General features: G+C 37.7%; 1 protein-coding gene and 1 pseudogene across 13 annotated transcripts in view; one reads left to right on the forward strand and one right to left on the reverse strand.

Annotated features, from left to right (window-relative positions):
- The window catches only part of CADPS (calcium dependent secretion activator), a 571,423-nt gene that overhangs the window by 517,444 nt on the left and 37,338 nt on the right, over positions 1-16,641 (forward strand). The window lies entirely within an intron of this gene.
- On the reverse strand, positions 11,660-12,234 carry LOC103118927 (securin-like; annotated as a pseudogene).

A 16,641-nucleotide genomic window follows, 5' to 3' on the forward strand; every position in this document is an offset into this window, starting at 1 on the left:
ATGAAACCACTAACAGTTTAGTTTCCTATTGCCCCATTTATGTTTTCCCAAAGGAGTTATACCTCCCCAAATAGTTGATTTTAAAGACATAGCCATTATAATCATTTACAAAATCTTACCCCCCACCCAGCCCATGAGAGAGGAAATATCATTGTTTTATTAAGAAATAATGAATTTCCTTGTCATTTATTTTTTTTAACTTTTCCAAATAACCTGTTCTCCTAATTTACAGAATACTGGTGCTAGGCAACCTGATGTAGTGGGGAAAAAAAGAAAAGAAAGAAAGAAAGAAAGAAAGAAAGAGAAGAAAAGGAAAAGGTTATTGAATCTGTAATAGATTTAAAACATTTGTCATTTGAAAAACTCAGAGCATCTCAAAAAGCTTCATTACCATGCAGTCTCTGTAATTTAATTCAGCACTTACTGTTTTTCTATAATCTAGCAGTACAACGTCAGATTACCAACATGTTTGATTATTTTCAGCTTCTGTTTCATTAGGCATGGTGTTTATTTCTCTCCATTTATGCCCTGCAAGGCTCTGTGACCACCGAGCTAAACAAGGGAATAGGACTGTGAAGGTAGAAGGGTCTGCAAATCCTACCATCCTGTATTTCTTGCAATGAATTTACTCTTTAAATTTCATTCCTAATAATAATGGCTCTGGGGTAGGTTTCTAAACAATTGGCAATAATCTATTGAGAAAAACTTGTTGATCTCAAAGCTGTGTCTTCTGAAGTGTTGCATTTTGATAAATGGCAAAAATGAATAATAGAAAATTAGCATTCTGAAGGAAGAAAAAAAGATACAGATCTCTGAGATTGTTTGCTGTTTGGGGTTGTTGATTCTGACTGTTGTGTCATTCTTTGGTTTTTAATTCCTACTGGCATCTGTCATCAGAAGCATGTTCTCAGAGTTCCTGTTGTGTTTTTAGCTGTGTTTCAAAATCTCAGTTTTATTTACCTGATAAGTCCTTTGAATTCTTGCTGTTTAGTATCGTCTCCCCATTATTATTATTATTATTATTATTATTATTTTCCTTTCTGAATGTGCCTTGTAGAAAAGGCTGGATGGCATTAGTGTGTGTTTGTATCTGAGAATATTTGGACTACTAGCTGGTCACTTAATGAGTGCGTCTTCTGTTTTAAACAGGCTGTATCTCAGGGCCCTCTATGAGCTCTCTGTGTCTCATCATTATACTTTTGGCTGGAATTGGGTTCTTGTGGGAGATTATCAACATAGCATTTGGGGCTCTATATTTAATGTTCTGCATTTTTATCTATTTTATTATGTAACTTGAGAGCAGCTTTCCGATTTCATCTTCACCCATTTTTTTTAAACAGGCATTCTCTAGGTTTGCTGAAGAAATACATTCGATATAACATTGCCTAAAAAGGTTGTTTCAATACAGTGAAAGTTTCCATTTGTTTATAAAGCTCATCTATATAGTCCTTTTATGAATACTGTCTATCAAGTGTTTTGGTAATGTACCTAACAGAAAGCTTGCTGGTACAAAATAAAGCACTGATCAGGAAAAAAAAAATCTTTAAAATACTTTCCATAATATTTCAGATGTGCATCTTTTCATTGCTTACTAACCACATATATTTATGTTTATATAAATTTATGTACATAATTATAGCATGGCTTTAGTTATTATAGAATAACAGGTCATAATATTTTTGAGACAAGAGACCCAGAAATTTAAAACAAGAGAATGTTCCACTGTACACAATAACAATGAATTTAGGTTATATTAAAGGTGCTGAATCTTTAAAAGAGAATCAGATTGCTACTGGGCCCAAGTGGAAGCATGGTCCTCTTGAAAATTATTGCTGAATTTTAAAGAAAATATCAAGCAATAATATGAAATCATCCCCACATTCCTAAAGCAGCAGCTGAGGAAGAGACCATAAGCTTTAAGAAATAACTCCAAGACAGTGATTTAAATCTTGAGTGTCCATAAATCATGCAGATGGCTTTCTCTCCTTTCTCTGGTGGTTAGTTCAATGCCTTCCCCAAAACAAAAACATGCTTTTTTGATATTAGAGATCAGATCATCGTGAAACGCATCTAAGATTTCAAGGTCTAAACAAAAATTAATTTAGTTTCTTTCCTCCTTGTACTTCTTGAAGACACAGACTGAGAAGAAAATCGGGATTAAAAGAGATGTGCTTAGGGTGAATTCATCTGCTTAAAACCTCACAGGCTCAGAGAGCAGTGATTAAAAAGCCATCTCGAACTTGGATAGAATCCACATTGGTGGTAATGCTGTATCCGCTCTGGCTTTCTTCAGGCCCCGTGTCATTGTGAACCAGGCCTGGGGAACATTTGACTAGAGATGATACATGGATTATATAGGTCAATTATACACTTAATCTGCCTTCTGGAGGATTAAGTATTTGCAGATTGACTCTGCATTTGGCCTCTCCGTGGCAGTTATCAGATCAGGAGAGGGCCCCTTACCAAACCGCCTGGTAAGCACTTAATCAGGCAACGTAGTCATGTGTGGATGGGGCTGTTGCTCTGGATTTTTTGCCTTGCACAGATTTTAATTTACTGTTTCATTATCAAATCATATATTCATCCACTTTATGTGTCAGCACAGTAATTGAGTGTGAATATCCCTTTTAAAAGGGTAATTTGAAAAAGGAAACATCTGCCTATTAAAATATATTTGTTATATATATATGTATATATATATATATATATATATATATACAAAGCCACAAACAACTTTATTTTTAATAATAATATTAAATTACAAAAGCACTGTCTATGTAAACATACATCAATCAAAGTAGGAGTCATACTGTTCTATATAATGGAGAATAAATTACAAGGACTGCATTGCACTATTATGTTACATCTCTAATTGCAGAGGTGAGGGAACCAGCTATCCAGATGAGGGAAACTACTAGATGTGAAGATTCACGAATATAAAAACTTGTGGTTCTAGGGGCTTGATTAAAGAAAATCAAGGCATATAGCAATGCAGACTCTAGATAGGGAGTTAACCTCCCCTACAAAGCAGCAAGCAGACTTGACTGCCCTGAATAGGAATGAACACAGGCCTTGCCTCTGGAGGTTTCAGACTTTATGAGCAGGGTGACCTTGGACGAGGGATTTGATCTTTCAGAGGCTCATCTGCTTCACCTATATAGCAGAGACAATGTGTAGAACTTCTTACGGAGTTGTTATAGGGACAAAATGCCATGCTTACAAGCATCAGGCTCTGAGGAAATGTTTGGTAAGTGTTATCACCACCATTATCATCAGCATCATTATCACCATCATCAGCATCAGCATTGCAATGGACATAATATTCCCAGATACCTCTCTCTCTCTCTCTCTCTCAAACAAAACCCCTTATCTGCTCTCAGGTGCTGTGATAATCTTTATCACTTTAAGACATTAACCCCAAGCTTACTTACAGTTTCTGGAGGTATAGCTTCCTGTTACATTTTTCACTTTTGGTAAAATGTGATTCTGAAATAAGTGCGATAGAGATGGTCGGGACTGAGTCCCTAAAGTAAGTCAGATGGGAATAGGAATCTGAGCTATCTCACTTTTGGTGAATTGCTTAGTCTCTGAGTCTCAATTTCCCCATCTGGAAAGAAACTGATTTTTTACAGTTGTGAAGAATAAATCATATAATGGAAGTAGACTGTCATGGTTAAAAATTCTGTTTGTTCCTTCAAGTGACTTAGAAATGGCCTCAACAACAACAACAACAATATATATATATATATATATATATATATATATATATATATATATAGTGAATTGGCAGATAAATCAGAATTGACTTTCTGAACTTGAGGGGCTATCTGGAACAGGGAGAAATGACTAATACTTATTATTACACGGGTAGTATGTATTCATTGCAGACATTCTTTTTAAATGCAGCTAAGCAAAATCAAGAAAATGTAATGTTCCCATTGGTCTTTGGGAGTTTTCTTTTTTTAAAAAAAAAGTTTTAAATAGTGATTTAAGAGTGTTTTACAAAAATATTAGATTACAAGAATGTTTTCATACTCACACTTGGTACATGTAAATCACCATACCTGCCACCACAGTTCTGTGCCTCCCCAGCCATTACCCCGTAATCATTAACTCCTCACATTGTACAGGAAGCAGTCTTGTTATCTTTCTTATTTTTGGGGGGATTGTTTACAAGTTCATTCACCTTATTCATCTGTGAGCAAAACCATTTAGTAGCTGTCCTTTATCTCTTATTTTATTCAGTATTTCTACCTCCAAACTCATTCACCTTGTTCAGAATGGTACAATTTCATCCTTTTTTAATTGCATATATATATATTGTTTACTATATATATGTATATATATATTTATGTTTATTGCATATATACTTTTTCATCCAGTCATCTGCTGTTCAACATTTAGGTGGCATCCATACTTTAGAAACTTTAAATAATACAGCTATAAATATAGGGATGCATATATCCTTTCAATTTTGTGCTTCCATGTCATTTGACTGTATATCCAAGAGTGGTACTGCAAGATCATATGGTATTTTTATGTTTATTTGTTTAAGTGTTCTCCAAATTGTTTTCCATAAGGGCTACACTAGTTCTCATTCCCACCAGCAGTGTAACAAAATTCCTTTCTCTCGGTATCCTCACGGGCAATCGGCAATTTCTGTTTTGTTGATGTGAGACATTCTCACAGGTGTAAGGTGAGATCTCATTATGGTCTTGATTTGCATTGCTCTAATGATAAGTAATGTGGAGCATTTCTTCATATGTCTGTGAGCCATCAGGATGTCTTCTTTAGAGAACTGTCTTTCAGATCTTTTACCCATTTTATCATTAAATTATTTGTTGTTTTGTTGTTGAGTTTGATTTCTTTGTAAACTTTTGATATCACTTTCTTGTCAGAGGTGATTTACAAATATCTTCTCCTAGTTGCTTGATTGCCTTTTTATCTTTGGGGCAATTTCTTTTGATGTATGGGAGGTTTTCAATGTGATGTGCCTTCTTTGGGACCTTCTTCTACATGCTTATATACGTTCCATAATTATTACCTTATTAGGTAAGCAAAAGTGCTTTCTTGTTTAATCATCTTCATTTCCCATGTCAATTGATATTCACCTAATACCTGCTCCATCTTCAGAATTCTTCATTTTTCCTCAGAATATATTTTAGGCTGGTGTGGATCCAGTGCCAGGCCACACATTATGTCTAGTTGTGGTGTGCTTTAAATGTCTTTTTTACCAGTACTGGCCCTGTTTTCATGATCCTGACTTGTTAAAGGGACTGCCGTGCCAATTGTTCTGCAAACTGGAGGAGTTTATTACTATCTAAACATAGAACTGATTTGGGGAAGAAAAAGAAATCTAGCTGAATTAAACCAAGTAGTTCTTTTAAACATAATTAGTAACTCAGCATAATCCAACCAGGATTTTTTTAAGCTTTCTGTTGTATTTAAGGAGCATTTCTGAAACTATATTTTTTAAAAACAAAAACAACTAGAGAGAGGTTAGAATACAGGCTGACCATGTGAAAAGATCCTGGATTGTATTTTATGCAGTAATGCACAGATATTGGTAGTTGAATGAATACATCTGAGACCCATAAGCCAGTATTTCTTGCATGACTATAACTGCTTTGTTGATATCTTGGACTACTAACTTTAACATATACATGCCTAGGCCATGAAAAGGTTCTTTTGTTAATTCTACTAGGATTTTCCCTGAGGTTATCAATCTGAAATTAAGCCCTTCAAATCAGTCTGAAGCTGAGCTTTCTATACTCTTCAGATCAAATTTTAATTGATCTATGACCTCATCTCTGTCGTCCTCAATTATGTAGCTAAAGAACATGCTCTCCAGTCTACTAGAGCTTTTTAGAATCCACGTGATTATATAGTTTGGAATAGGAAAACAAATCTAGCCTGTACTAGAAAAGGCAGACAGAGAAAGAGACAGTTGATTTTTTTCTAACTCATCTTGAACCTCAAAGAAAATTTGGAAAGTTGAGTCATGAGTGAACCATGGATTAAAGCTACAAAGAAGTGTCATTGCCTGCAAGATAAATGAAGCTGAACACCGTATGTATCCTATAGCTTCTTTATCTAGTCATCTGTCAATGAACATTTAGGCTGCTTTCAGTCTGGATATTATAAATATTGCAGCTATAAGCATAGGGTGAAAAATGTCCCTTCAAATGAGTGTCTTCATGTCCTTTAGATACATACCTAAGAGTGGTATTGCTGGATCATAGGTATTTATACTTTTTAAATATTCTTATTTTTGGATAGAGACAGAAATTGAGATGGAAGGAGATGGGGGAGAAAAAGAACTGCAGCACTGCTTCACCACTTGTTTTTGAATTTGATTTATTTTTTATTTATTTCATGTAATTGTGTATTTTTTACCTATGTTTTATATCTTCTTTATTAGGAGTATTATTTGTTTACAGTAAATACAATTGTTGGTACATGTGTAAAATTTCTTGAGTTTTCTAAAAAACACCCTCACCCCCAGCCCAGGTCCTCCTCCAGCATCATGTCACCAGGACTTGAAAGCACCCCCCACCTACCCACAGAATCCTTTACTTTGGTGCAATATACCAAACCCATTCCAAGTTCTACTTTGTGTTTTTCTTTTATGTTCTTATTTCTCAACTTCTATCCATAAGTGGGATTGTCTCATATTCATCCTTCTCTTTCTTACTTATCTCACTTAACTTGATTCCTTCAAGCTCCATCCAAGGTAAGGTGAAAAAGGTGGATTCATCATATTTCATAGCTGAGTGATATTCCATTGTATATATACCACAACTTGCTCAGCCCCTCATCTGTTGTTGGACACCGAGGTTGCTTCCAGGTTTTGGCTATTACAGATTGTGCTGCTATGAACATAGGTATCTCTGTGGATGCATGTGTTTGGTTCCTTAGGATATATCCCCAGGAGAGGAATTGTGGGGTCATAGGGTAGGTCCATTTCTAGCCTTCTGAGTATTCTCTAGCTGCTCTCCACAAGGGTTGGACCAATTTACATTCCCACAAGTAGTGCAGAAGGGTTCCTTTACCCCAGCATCCTCTCCAACATTTGTTGCTACTATCCTTTATTTGTATAACATTCTCACAGGAATTAAGTGGTATCTCATTGTTGTCTTTATTTGAATTTCTCTGACAATCAATGACTTGGAACATTTTTTCATATGTCTGATGGACTTTTGGATCTCTTTTTGGGTAAATATTCTGTTCATATTCTCTCCCCATTTTGAGACAGTGTCATTTGTGGGGAGTTTTGTTTGTTTTGTTGTTTTGTTATTGTTGTTGCTGCTGAGTTTGGTGAGTTCTATATATATATATATTTTTTTTTTTTGGTTATTAGCCTTTTGTTTGATGTAGGGCATGTAAAGCTCTCCTATTCTGTAAGTAGTCTCTTTGGGTGGTGGTTTATTTTTGTTTTTGTCTTCCTTGTAATTGGACTTGAGTCATTGAAGATGGCTATATAATTTAGATGGAAAAAAGTTCTGCCAGTACTTTCCTCTAAGTATTTAATAATGTGTGGTCTAATACCCAAGTCCTTGATACATTTGGATCTTACTTTTGTGTGTGGTGAAATGTAGTGGCTCAGTTTCCTTCTTCTAATGTTTCAACACAATTCTCCCAGCATCATTTTTTAAATTTTTATTTATAAAAATGAAACACTGGGGAGTCGGCGGGAGCGCAGTGGGTTAAGCGCACGTGGTGCAAAGCACAGAGACCGGCATGAGAATCCTGGTTCCAGCCCCGGCTCCCCAGCTGCAGAGGAGTCACTTCACAGGCGGTGAAGTAGGTCTGCAGGCATCTATCTTTCTCTCCCCCTCTCTGTCTTCCCCTCCTCTCTCCATTTCCCTCTTTCCTTTCCAACAACAATAACATCAATAATAACTACAACAATAAAAAACAACAAGAGCAACAAAAGGGAATAAGTAAATAAATATTTTAAAAATAAATAAATAAAAATGAAACATTGACAAAACCACACTATAAGAGGGGTACAGCTTTGCACAGTTCCCACCACCAGACTTCCGTATACCAACCCCTCCCCTGATAGCTTTTCTACTCTTTAACCTTCTGGGAGTATGGACCCAAGATCATTGTGAGACGCAGAAGGTTGAAGGTCTAGCTTCTGTAATTGCTTCCCCGCTGAACATGGACATGACAGGTCGATCCATACTCCCAGCCTGTCTGTCTCTCTCTTTCCCTAGTGGGGAAGGGCTCTGGGGAAGCAGAGCTCCAAGGTACAATGGTGGGGTTGTCTGTCCAGGGAAGTCTGGTCACATCCTGCTAGCATCTGGAACCTGGTGGCTGAAAAGAGAGTTAATATACAAAGCCAAACAAACTGTTGGACAATTATAGACCTAAAGGCTGGAATAGTGCAGGTGAAGTGTTGGGGGGGGGGTCCTCCATTTTGTAGATAGCTAGTGGGCGTATTTTAGTTTATTTCAAAGGGCCTGCAGCTATACTAGTGGTGTTTTGTTTTGTTTTGTTTTGTTTTTTTGTTTTGCCTGAGCCTGAAATCTGATATGCAGGTGAATCCTAATTATTGTCTGGGGAGATGATGTCATGGCTGGGAAAAGGACCAGAAAGCTGGATCAGGGAAGAGAATAGGTCCCTAATATGGGAAAGGGGTATAAATATTACTGTAAACCCCATCAATTTGATGTGATCTGGGGCCCATAATTAGCTTAGGAGCCTGTGTGACCTCTATATCCCTTTAGATCTGAGCTCACATCCTGTGGTCATGAGTAGGAACATTCCATGCTGCCCCAGTATCGACCCATCTTCCTCAGGTGTAGCATAGAATATGTTGTCCATCTTCCCTTTGAAGAATGGAACACTCTCTACCATTGTTGATCCAGGTTGAGGGCAAGGTCCTATGGGGGCCCACAAAGGGGTCTATTTTGTTGTTCCTGACAGAGATGACCGGAAACAATGGAGAGAGGGATTTATTTGAGGTCTAGGCCCATCAAGTCTGTTTGGGAGACTCAGGACTCCCTAATTAGGGCCCCAGCTCCCAGTATCATTTATTTAAAAGTCTCTCCTTTCTCCTTTAATATTTTGGGCCTGTTTGTCAAAAATTAGGTGTCCACAGGTATGGTGGCTTCACCACTTATGAAGCTTTCCTTCGAAGATAGGGACCAAGGACTTGAACCCAGGTCCCTGCACATTGTAACAACTGCCCAACCCTGGTATTTTCGTTTTTATTTAAGGACTCTCAATAGAATTTTCCAAATGATGTGCACCAGTCTGCATTCCAAAGCCTTGCCAACACCTGCCATTTCCTGTTTTGCTGATGTGGGACTTTCTCACAGGTTTGAGCTATAGTCCCAGTGTAGTTTTAATAGTATTTTTCTTTGTTCTTTTTTTTATTTATAAAAAGGAAACACTGACAAAACCATAGGATAAGAGGGGCACAGCTTCGCACAATTCCCACCACCAGACCTCCGTATACCAACCCCTCCCCTGATAGCTTTCCTACTCTTTAACCTTCTGGGAGTATGGACCCAAGATCATTGTGGGATGCAGAAGGTTTAAGGTCTGGCTTCTGTAATTGCTTCCCCGCTTCACATGGGCATTGACAGGTCGATCCATACTCCCAGCCTGTCTCTCTCTTTCCCTAGTGGGGAAGGGCTCTGGGGAAGCAGAGCTCCAAGGCACATTGGTGGGGTTGTCTGTCCAGGGAAGTCTGGTCACATCCTGCTAGCATCTGGAACCTGGTGGCTAAAAAGAGAGTTAATATACAAAGCCAAACAAATTGTTGAACGATCATGAACCTAAAGGCTGGAATAGTGCAGGTGAAGTTGGGGGGGTCCTCCATTTTGTAGATAGCTAGTAGGCATATTTTAGCTATATTCCAAAGGGCCTGTGGCTATACTAGTTTTTTTTTTTAATTTCTTTATTGGGGAATTAATGTTTTACATTTAACAGTAAATACAATAGTTTGTACATGCATAACATTCCCCAGTTTCCCATATAACAATACAACCCCCACTAGGTCCTCTGTCATCCTTCTTGGACCTGTATTCTCCCCACCCACCCCCACCCCAGAGTCTTTTACTTTGGTGCAATACGCCAATTCCATTTCAGGTTCTACTTGTGTTTTTTTTTTTTTTTCTGATCTTGTTTTTCAACTTCTGCCTGAGAGTGAGATCATTCCATATTCACACTTCTGTTTCTGACTTATTTCACTTAACATGAATTTTTCAAGGTCTATCCAAGATGAAGTCACCATTTTTTACAGCTGAGTAGTATTCCATTGTATATATATACCACAACTTGCTCAGCCACTCATCTGTTGTTGGACACCTGGGTTGCTTCCAGGTTTTGGCTATTACAAATTGTGCTGCCAAGAACATAAGTGTACACAGATCTTTTTGGATGGATGTGTTGGGTTCCTTAGGATATATCCCCAGGAGAAAAATTGCAGGACTATAGGGTAGGTCCATTTCTAGCTTTCTGAGAGTTCTCCAGACTGTTCTCCACAGAGGTTGGACCAATTTACATTCCCACCAGCAGTGTAGGAGGGTTCCTTTGACCCCACACCATCTCCAGCTTTTGCTGCTGTTACCTTTTCTGATGTATGACATTCTCACAGGAGTGAAGTGGTATCTCATTGTTGTCTTTATTTGCATTTCTCTGACAATCAGAGACTTGGAGCATTTTTTCATGTGTTTCTCAGCCTTTTGGATCTCTTCTGTGGTGAATATTCTGTCTAAGTCCTCCCCCCATTTTTGGATGGGGTTATTTGTTATCTTGTTGTTGAGTTTGGCAAGCTCTTTATATATGTTGGTTATTAAACTCTTGTCTGGTGTATGGCATGTAAAGATCTTCTCCCATTCTGTGAGGAGTCTCTTGGTTTGGGTAGTGGTTTCTTTTGCTGTGAAAAAGCTTTTTAATTTGATGTAGTCCCATAGGTTTATACTTGCTTTAGTCTTCTTTGTAATTGGATTCATTTCATTGAAGATGTCTTTAAAATTTATGTGGAAAAGAGTTCTGGCAATATTTTCCTCTAGGTATCTGATAGTTTGTGGTCTAGCATCCAAGTCCTTGATCTACTTGGAATTTACTTTTGTATTTGGTGAAATACAGTGGTTCAGTTTCATTCTTTTGCATGTTTCAACCCATTCTTTCCAACACCATTTGTTGAAGAGACTCTGCTTTCCCCATTTAATAGTCTGTATACCTTTGTCAAAGATTTAATGTCCATAGGTGTTTGGGGCTTACTTCCAGGCTCTCAATTCTTTTCCACTGGTCACTGTGTCTATTCATGTTCCAGTACCAAGCAGTTTTGATGACAGTGGCCCTATAATACAATTTGAGATCTGGGAGTGTGATGCCTCCGGTTCTGTTCTTTTTTCTCAAGATTGTTTTGGCAATTCTAGGTCTTTTCTGGTTCCAGATAAACATTTGTAGCATTTGTTCTATTCTCTTAAAAAATGTGGTTGGGATCTTGATGGGGATAGCATTAAATTTGTATGTGGCTCTAGGTAGTATATTCATTTTGATTATGTGAATTCTTCCAACCCATGAACATGGAATATCTTCTTTTTTTTTTTTAGTCTGTTAAAGAACTGCTTTATTAATACAAAGTTAGACACACACAAGCCACAAAAGCCACAAAGTGTTAAGAAGTTTAAATAGGTCAGTCATAGCAAATAGGTGGCAATTCAACATCCAGGGCTGACAGAATGCTTGAAAGAGACTGGGCATATTCGCAGGGGAAGGCGAACCCAGGTTTGGCAGCTTGTCAAGTTCCCTCTCCTCTTCAAGAATCATGAAGGGCATGCCACTCAAGGGCAGGTGTGCAATCTGATGTTCTTCAAGCAGGTCGAAGCTCTCAAAATCTAGAGCATTAAAGGGAAAGAACGTTTCTATTTCTGGATAGGTGTCATCTGAGACAGGAGCAGTACTCTTTACAGTATTCTTTACATTCTTCTCCATTAACTCTTGGGCAGAGAAAGTTTTCTGTTTCTGCTTAAGGGGTCCATTAGTTTGTACAGACTTTCCTGTGGTTCTGTTTACAGTTCCCAAAGTCTTTCTTGCAGCTTTGGGTAAGGCTGGTGTTGCATCAAACAGTTTGCCAACATGCGGTATTGAAAGCTGAAATCTCCCATCCAACGTTTTGAAAGGCCCAGACTCCAACTTCAGTCCATCCTTGGAAGCCAAAGGGGTTTCTAGTTCTCTATTTTCCTTATCGACAAAGATCAGAGTGGTCATTCTGAATTTGGATCTTAGCTGCACTGGAATCAACAGCCCGATTCAACCAAAACCCCGAATATGCATTTTTCTGATGATAAGTGAAGTAGATCATTTCTTCATATGTCTATAGATCATGTGTATCACTTCTTTAGAAAACTGTTTATTCAGTTCTCTAGCCTGATTTTTACAGGTTTTTATTTATTTGGTTTTTGTTGTTGATTTTTTTTCCTTTGTTGAGCTGAGTTCTTTATAGAGGTTTAATATCAATAGCTTGAATGTGTGATGTCCAAATATCATCTACCAATCACTTGCTGCCTGATTATGCTTATGTAGTTTGCTCTCAATTTGATGTAGCACCATTTGTTTAATCTTGTTTTCATCTCACATGTCCATGAGGTTGAGTATCTAAATACATCTTTGATGTTAAGATCCTGTAATGATTCACTAATATTTCTTTCTACAAATTTTATAACTTCCAGACTAGTATTCAGTCTTTGATCCAGTTTGATCTGATTTGGGTGCAGGATGTTAAGTAATGTTCTTGTTTTGTTTACCATTATGCTGATCTTTGGCTTATGGTGTTGGGAATTGAACCTCAGCCCTTTGGTGCCTCAGGCATGGGAGTCCTATCTCCCCAGCTCTAATTTCATTTTCCTACATGTGGTGGACTCTAGGTTCTGTACCATTGACCCAAGTGTCCATTTTTATTTCTATGCCACATTGGTTTAATTATTATAGCTTTGTAATATAAGCTAAAGTTGGAAAGCATGATACTTTTTTCCTTTTTTCTCAGGGGAGCTATAACTATTATCCCTTTCTTTCTTTCTTCCTTTCTTTCTTTTTTGTTATGGTTCCAAACAAATTTTTGATGAGTTGTTCAATTTCTTTGAAGAAAGTCACTGGGATTTTGATAGAAATTTCATTGCATCTGGAGGTTGCTTTTGATAGAATGGTCATTTTAATAATATTTATTATTCCAACCTAGGAGGAATAATTTTCTTCCACTTGTTTGTGTCATTTTATTCTCTATTTCTTTTTACCAGTGTCCTATAGTTTTCACTGTCAAGATCCTTCACCTTCTTTTTTCAGAGTCACTCCAAGGTATTTTGTCTTTTGAGGTTTGAAAAAAATAGATTTGAGTCCTTCAATTCCCTTTCCTCTTATTCAACATTTGTATATAGAAATGACAACAATTTATATGTATTATATCTTAGATCTTGCTACTTTGTTGAATTTAGTAATTAGTTCTAGTAGTTGTGTGTGTGTGTGTAGACTTTGGGGTTATCTTGGTATATTATCATGTCATCAGCAAATAGCGATAGTATGACTTCTTCCTTTCTAATATGTGTTTCTTTTTTATCTCTTTCTCAGTGACTTGTCTCCAAATAGTTCTTTTTTATTTATTTATTCCCTTTTGTTGTCCTTGTTGTTGATATTGATGTCATCATTGTTGAATAGGACAGAGAGAAATGGAGAGAGGAGGGGAAGACAGAGAGGGGGAGAGAAAGACAGACACCTGCAGACCTGCTTCATCACCTGTGAAGCGACTCCCCTACAGGTGGGGAACCTGGGCTCAAACCCAGATTCTTACCCCGGTCCTTGCACTTTGCGCCATGTGTGCTTAACCCACTGCGTTACCGCCCGACTCCATCAAATAGTTCCTTTTTAAAATATTTTTTATTTTAATTTTTAATATTTATTTATTTATTCCCTTTTTGTTGTCCTTGTAGTTATTATTGTTGTTATTGATGTCATCATTGTTGGATAGGACAGAGAGAAATGGAGGGAGGAAGGAAAGACAGAGGGGGGAGAGAAAGATAGACACCTGCAAACTTGCTTCACCGCTTGTGAAGCGACGCCCCTGCAGGTGGGAAGCCGGGGGCTCGAAAAAGCATCCTTATGCCTGTCCTTGTGCTTTGTGCCACCTGCGCTTAACCTGCTAAACTACCACCTGACTCCCAAATAGTTCTTTAAAAAAAAAAAACTCACTGATTCTTATTAAAAGCACTTGCAGAAATAAATATCATTTAACATTAAGGCAAGACTTACATAAAACCAGTCTTAAATTTTCTCTGGAGCTTGTGTGTGCTGAAGAGTTTTACTAAGTGTCTTTTTCATAACAGCTTTCTGTGCTCCAAGAGAAATTTGGTGAATATAGTTAATTTGTTTTCTTCTCCAGAGGAAATTGTTCCATTAATCATTATAAGAAGCCAGGCTGATTACTCTGTTACATTAAGACCACAGTATCCTTGCTAAAGTAACCCATACAGTGTTTTCATATCTAGAAAAGGGTTTTCTTTTTCCTTACACCTACCACATTTGTCTATGCAAGTGTGTATAAATACAAAAAAAGAGAGAGAGTAAGGGAATCCAAAGCACATTTTATGGAACAAATATTATCACATTGCTTTACAAGAGATGAATCCTCTCTTCTCATTAATTAACCAAGTAAGTGTTCCTGTGAAGAAGTCTACAACAACAAAAGATAAACAAGAGAATTCACTATCCAACCATACCTGGAATAATAGTCATTTAAAACTGATCTAGTTCCTTTATTACTTGAAGAATAATCTATACTTAGCATTTAAGTTGCCCAGAAGTTTGCAATATTTCCTCTAACCTCTCCATCAAATGAATCTAAATTTGTATTTTAACAAACCCTTCTGTGTTCAAATACACATTAAAATTTAAAGACGAGTGGACAAAACTAGTGCTTCCAAACAATTGCCCAGACTCATACAAGAAACAAATTTTACATTACTCTCCAATATATGTGCTTATATACATGCACATGCAAAATAAAAATTTTGAAAACAGTACTTACTTTCCATGTGATGAAGTCTTATTTTTATAGTAAATTTTAGATTTTTTATTTATTTTATTTTTTTAGAACACTGTTCAGCTCTGGCTTACAGTAGTGGGGGAATTGAACCTGGGACCTTGGGGCCTTAGGCATGATAGTCTTTTGCATAGCCATTACGCTTTTATCCTCTGCCTCAGTATTATAACTTTAAAGGATTTCTTTTTTTAATGTATTTATTTAATTAATGAGAGAGAGGAGAAGAAGGAGGAAGAGAAGAGTAGAAGAAGGAGAAGAAAGAGAGAGTAGAGCATCACTTCATTATATGTGAAACCAGGGATCAAACTCAGGACCTCATACATGTAATACACTTAGACCACAGAGCCATCTCCCTGATACTGTCTATTGTGTCTTTCAGAAATGTTGGTGGTGACCGCTGAAATCATCTCACCACACACTAAAAGGTTAAACCCTTGAATTTTAAGGTACATCTAGAACCAAGTCTCACCCTTGGCACTATTGCCATTTTGGTTTTTATTTTGTTTGTTTTTATTAGGGGGATTAATGGTTTACGGTCAATACAAGTCAGTTGTTGGGAAAATTTCTCAGTGTTCTGCAAAACACTGTCATCTCCAGCCTAGGTCCACCTCCATCATGCATCAGGACCTGAAAGCTCAGTCTCCCACCCTTCCCACCCAATTGCTTGCTTTGGTGCAATACACCAAGCCCAGAGCTCTACTTTATGTTTCCCTTTCTGTCCTTATTTCTTAACTTCTGTCCATGATTGAGAGATAGTCCTGTGTTCATCCTCTTTCTAGGTTATCTCACTTAACATGAAGCCAAAACCTGAAAGCATTGTGAGCCAAGTGATTCTTGGTTGTGTACTGAAAGATGTTACCAGTTTGTATATTGAGGAGATGTTGAACAGTGTCCCAGCTTTCTGCCCTCTCAGTGCCAGTAGCAACCCTGCTCAGTAGTGACAGCCAACACTATTGCCAGGCAGGGCCAAATGTCTCCCAGGGTGAGGAGCATACAAAATCACCCTGTCTGAACACTGTGGACCAGGTTAACATTAAATGCATGCAGTAACTTCTCACTGTCTGTCAGTTTCTCTCTGCCATCACTGGCCACACATGGTGGCATTGTTGTAGCAGCAACTACAGGAGAGTGTTCATTTGGCCCCCTGGAACTTCACTTGGTAGGTCTGCTAGTCTCTGCAGTAGTTATGTTTGGGGAACTTCATTCAACATTGGGAACTGTTTGTAAGACAACCCTGCCCCCAAGACATATCAGCCCTCTTAGAGTGATTCTCCCCCAGTGTAGTCCCACAAGAAAGGATATAGAATGGGGGTTTCAGTCAGCAACATGGATTCCCACATTGGCCTCACTCGTTACTTTGCCCAACTTTCTTATTTCTATTTCCACCCAGACCTTAGTTTAAAAAAAAAAAAGTGTTGCTTCTACCAGGTGGCTACAAGTTATTTTTGTGTATCCAAAAACCTGAAAAGAAGCTCGACTTCATTCATTCCAAATTCCCAAATAGAAGAGAACAGTTAACAGCTGTCTGTTCTTCTGTTTCGCTCTTGTGGAGTTGACGGGAAAAGTCACTTAATAGAATCTAGTGA

The sequence above is a fragment of the Erinaceus europaeus genome, chromosome 12 (assembly GCF_950295315.1).
Source record: "Erinaceus europaeus chromosome 12, mEriEur2.1, whole genome shotgun sequence".
Classification (NCBI taxonomy): Eukaryota; Metazoa; Chordata; class Mammalia; order Eulipotyphla; family Erinaceidae; genus Erinaceus; species Erinaceus europaeus.